Source organism: Chaetodon auriga, chromosome 9 (genome assembly GCF_051107435.1).
Source record: "Chaetodon auriga isolate fChaAug3 chromosome 9, fChaAug3.hap1, whole genome shotgun sequence".
NCBI lineage: Eukaryota > Metazoa > Chordata > Actinopteri > Chaetodontiformes > Chaetodontidae > Chaetodon > Chaetodon auriga.
The window spans coordinates 3,394,616-3,400,476 of record NC_135082.1 but is presented as its reverse complement, the minus strand read 5'-3'; positions in this window follow the sequence as shown (position 1 = coordinate 3,400,476).

Sequence of the window (5,861 nt, the reverse complement as noted above, 5' to 3'; positions counted from 1 at the left end):
TGGAAATGAAGTTGAACTGAAAAAGCTTCAGAGATGGGTGGTAGTGATGGATCAGATCTTTCTCCAGAACAAGGTTAGACAAGGGATGTGTAACCTGGTTTTAAGTCAAAAAACAGGCTTTTAGTCAGCCATACTATAGATCAGTATTTTGGAAATTCATTGTAAATACTGAAGCAAGTTGTATCACTGATACACATAGATACAAAAGTAGAAGCTCACACATCTCTGCAGCTGATTGATTTTATTGAAGGTTTACCTCAGGGGGCTCCATGATGGGGGGTAAGGGTTTACCCAGCCTTTAAAACATATTATACTGTATATTATCGTGAATCACTATGTTACAACAACATATTGGTTTGGAGATGTTGGCCATTTAATCAAAATCAGATATTAGATACTTGACCAGTCAGTCATCCATCTTCAGTATGAACATCACTGCTTATGAATTTTCTTCTTCTACTGCTGCTTCTTCCTCTTACTCCCATTCAGTAATCAGTACCCATGCATGATAGGCCCGGCCACCATCGAATAAAACACAAGTTTATCCTCAAGTTGTTGTGGAAACATTGTTCTACCATGATTAAAGGATGAAAATGCAGGGGTGCTGCCAATCTGGACCAAACATAATTGGTCATACAAAAATAATGTCATATGAAAGAATCACTAGTTCAAAAACTCTGGAAAAACAGTGTTGTGTACATGCACAATTAATATCTGAACATCACACATTAGTCTTGTGTTATCGTAGCTACAATCATTAAGTCCAATAGAAATGTCAAGTGAATGAAAAGGTTTCAAAAGGCTGTGTCAGTATATTATTTTTATGTCTTGGGAAGATACATTTTAAAACTACACGTTCATTCAGAAAAGGCTGTTATGGGTCACTGTAGGTAACATAGACTCGCAATGGCGCTGATGTGCACATCTCCCAAAACTCAACAACATGCAAAGGTGGAGGGAGTACTCTTTACTTCAATAAAAGTAGAGATTAAGTAGAAGTAAAAGTCCAGCATTCAAAATCTTACTTAAAAGTAGGAAAGTATGCATGCAATGCAGACCTGAAAGGAAGCAAGCTGATTGGTTAATCCATCTCCTGTCAGAGAGTGAGTCCTAAAATGGTGAAGTAGTATTATCTATCAAAATCGATGCAAAAATATAAAAGAAACAGTCAAACAGCCAAGCAGTCATTCCTCTGAACAACCTCTGTGCTATAGTCTTTGCAAATACTTTGCAAAGGAAAAGCGTTAAACACGTGTTACAGCTCAGTAATAGACCTGGTGCTTTTGCTGAGGACTGAATGTAAAGATAACTTTTTTTTAGAAAAAAAAAAAATCCATCCATCCATCCATCCATCCATTCATCCCATTCCATCCATAAGTCCTTATCCTTTGGAGGATTGCAGGGGGCTGTAGCAGATCCCAGCTGACACTGGGTGAGAGGTGGGGTTCACTCTGGACAGGTCACCGTGCATCACAGGGCCCAAAGAGTGCCTTTTATTTCCCTTAAATCAGCATCCACTCACTGGGTTTGTGGAGCTTTTACAAGCATCTCATGGTCTTTATAAGTTGTCATTATTTTAACTCAAATGCAATCACATGACCATAGCTCCAGATATAAACGGTGATGAAGACCACGAGACAAAGATGAAAACCCCAGAAAAAAATAGTAAGTAGACCTTGAGTTATGTTGTCAACACCCAGGCCCCATTTCTTCCTTGTATTGACATATGATGTCTATCTGGATACATTATCTGGATAATGACATTGTTCTGGTGTTGTTGATTAGTTTCACCTGTTCCTCATTAGCCTTCCTCCTTAGTGTGTTGAAGTGTGTGTTTTCCCTCAGTCAGTTCCACTTCGTCTCAGTACCTTGTGTGGCAGCGTTCCAGCTCTTTCACGTGTTTTTGGATCTTTGTTTTGTTTTCCTGGACTTTGCAGTTTATTGGATTTTTGATTCTAGCCTGCACCCTGTTGGATTTGTTTGCTTGTTTGGACTGTTTTCTTTGGATTTGACCTTTGAGTGCCTCACCATCCCCTAAGCCTTTTGTTTATTACCATTTTTTGTAATAAATCATTTGAACTGCACCTAGCCCTTGTATTCCTTGTTCCCCCATATGCACAAGCACGACAGACATCCAATGCATGGGCCTTTGCAATTACACCTGCTATTAAAATGCTCTCATTATCTAGATTGTGCCTGCACCGTGATTGGATCTCAATATGCAAATTATCTAGGCATGGCTTGTGAACCTGTCAATAGACATTGCACATTCAAAGTCAAGGGAAGCAACGCCACAAGGGAACATTATTCATTTCTCGATCACTTTTTGCAAGGGAGGACTTGCTAACTACTGCTACTACTTTTAGCTTTTGCTGGACTTGCTCAAACTAGCAGGAAGAGGTAGAGTTATGTTACCCTTCATTTTGCTAGGCGCATGTTTTTCTTAAGAATGTGGTTAATCTGTACTGATTGTATTTACACCTGGCAGAGAACTGATCACAACATGACTGTGACCACCCACAAATGTGGTCTGGCTGACCCAAATGCATTCTGATCTCAATGTGTTCTGCAGGCACTTACAGCTGGTATCAATGTGCTTTTCCTTATCCACATAACAAGTCCAGGTACACATCGCACTTTAATACCATGTGTAAATGAAGCACCTGAGTGAACTGCCATACTCATTTATACCCTCAAAGCTTGGATGAGCTGGGTTTATCTCATAAACTGCTATCAACGATTTTTTCTTTCTGTTGACTGTAGTGAAAGAGAACCGAGGCCTTGTGTGTGTTTTTCTGAAGACCTGGTGTGACTCAATGTCTTCCCATGACGAAGCCAGCGATGCATCCACTCTCTCAGCCCCTAACAGGGTTCTATAATCGCAGGGTATTTTCCGCTTGACATCTCTCGGCGAAGGTTGAGTTCTCTAAAAGCGTTGGATGGAAGCCACAAGGGGGATGAACCTACATGTCGCTGTTCTCCAGTTCTGTTTTTTTCCATTCATCCCGTCTGATCAAATTCACGTTTTCCTCCATGCTCGATTGGCTCTTGACTCTAGTGCTGCACTGGTGCTGGCAGGTCTCAACCCCCCTCTCCACCCTCCACTTCTCTTGATTTATCGTTTGATTTATCTCTCTTTCTGTTGCTTTCTCCTGTTTCCTCCCTCTCCTTCCACCCATGGCCTCTGCTGCAGAAAGCCGTGAGGGCTGGCATGAACAAAACCGGCTCAAATCAATGTGTGGAGTGGATTAGCTTTGAAGATGCATTTTAAGGTGCTGTGTAGATTCCTTTGTGCTGGAGAAGAAGTGGGGGTGACGCGCTGTCAGGAGTGTCAGGGGAGGGTAGTAATAGCTTGTGTGTGTGTGTCTGTATGTGTGTGTGAGAGCGAGCGGGGTTATGCTGAGGAAGGTGAATGCAATCATCCAAGGTTGTATTGCTATTTAACACTTCTTCCCCCTGAGAATAACATTTCAAGCTGTTTGACCGTCATAAATAGTTGCTGATTATTTTACAAGTGCAGACCAAAACATGCTTTCTATAGACACACGTACTCTCACACACGTAAACAGTGCATATTCAGAAAGAAAACACTCCAGGAAAGCACTCGTCTAACAAAACCGCACTTGCTCTCAAGGTGTTCAGGTCAAGGTTAGTCAGAAAAAGAAATAACAAATATGTTTCTAGTTTTTCTACCACTGGAAGAAAACAGTCACACTTTTCTACCTACTCTCCTCTTCTTTTTCATCTGTGTTTCCACTCTCAATAACCTTGATACGTAGGATGTGGCAACGTTTGTGTTTATGTCAAACTAGGGCTTTCAGAAGCAGAGGAGCACAAGAAGTCAGAAGTTCTTCAGCAATAGAGAAAGTTGAGGTTACGTGTGAATGCTGTTTCCTGCATTTCTATATTTATGTCAGTCTGAACAAATAACACATTATGGAATTGGCTGTCGGGCTTTCCAGATCAATAGCGGTCTTATAAAAAAGCATTGTTACATGTAAGTATTGGTTTTTTATTGCCTTTTCTTTGACTGATCTTGAATGGTGCCATTTTAGGAGAATAGTCACTATAAATAACAGACATAATGATATTTTATTTTAAAATGTACAAGGGATTTTGCAGTACTCTTATATCTCTGAGTCATGTGCAGGTCATCCTCTCAGGCTGTAGGTATAACCTCCACCAGTCAGCAGACAAGTAGCATCTATGTAGCTGGGTAGCAAAATGCAGACCTTAAGGACTTTGGTGTTTGCCCTGTTGATTAGATACAGGATAGAGCACTATAAGTCCCACCTGCCAGGCTTTGACACCGATGGCTTTGGGGAGGGCTGAAGCTGCAATGTGGCATATAGAGGTGGAAACTGCAAATCAATTTGCTGTTTCTAATTGTTTCATTCAGTTAAGTCCAAAGACTCGCAGTGAGTGACCATGTAGATCCAGCCCAGTCTCAGGCCAATGCGTATAACAGACCTGATCCACCAAAGGATAGCATGTCTGTGGGAAGCTTTATCTTGCAAATGCATGAAACGTATACGAGTATGTAGGTGAGGTAACAGCAGGAGTGGATCACACTAATGACACTCACAAGACCAGAGCTCGATTTCTATATGAAACCAATGTTGATTGTTTTAAGGAAGCAGTTATGTTAGGTGAAACCATGATCTTTTCTTAAATCTAACCAAGTACTTTTTGTCCAAACCTAACCAAACTGTGACCTTTCACGTGAAACATTTCTCAGCAAGCTTTATTAAATATAAGTGTAACCAAATGTTGCATATTTATTATTGCTAACTTGACCGCGGAACGAAATGGCATTTTCATGCCAAGGCAACACATGTTGTGCATGCACAGTCACGGCGGACCAGCATGGACCGGCGGGTGAATTATGCATTTTAGCATGATAGCATGTTGGTAGTTTGCTAGTTTTATTCCTCTGAGCCTCTGATAACATCCTTTCAAATGCCCTTCTTACAACAGTAAGTGGTCACATCATTGTGCATATGTATACTGATACTGTGTATGTATACTCAGTTCAGTTTTATGGTGGCAAATAACGCCTTAATGATTTGAATCTATTCTATTATATACACTGGAAATAATGTTTTTTAAATGCATCACTGAAAATGTCAAAAGGGGGAATATTCCGAAGTGAAAAATTCCAGGCCTATAAATTAAGAATTGAGTCATGATTCAATTGCATGATTAGATATTCTGTTGCCTAAAATATTCAAGTCAAACAATTCTCTTCCTGCTTGACCTTGCAGAATAATGATGAAAGATGCATCAAAAACAGGATGGCTGAATGTGGCTACTTTGAAACAAACCCTATCTTTATCCCATTAGAAGTCCAACTGAAATGAAGATCTCTGGTCTTTCTGGCACAGCATGAAGATGGAGTCTGTAAATTCCACATCTATAGCAGCTTATCTTGCCACCTGTAGCAGATATAATGAGAAGGTTCCAAATGGGGACCTCATGTGTGGGGAGTTCAGGTCTGTGAGCAAATGAGAAGACAGGAGGTGAAGATGACACATAAGAAGCTGCACCAGTGGTATGGAATGGTATACACTCACTAATGTGGCTCCTTGAGACTTCCATACCTTTCCTGTCCTCCTCGTCCTCTGTCTCCTAATAGCACTTTTCCTTACCTTTCACTGATGCTTCCCAGCAGAGCATTCATGGATATTGAACCAAGTGTAAACTTCTGTAAACACACCACCTTATGAATTAAATATGTAAAAGAAACAAATATTCTGCTGTTATTGGGTTTGCTTGTCATCTCCTGCGTGCAAACTGTGCTGTGGGGAGAGGCATTGTTGCTGTGGCTCAGGCCCATTAAATTTGATTGTTGCGGCGGTTAC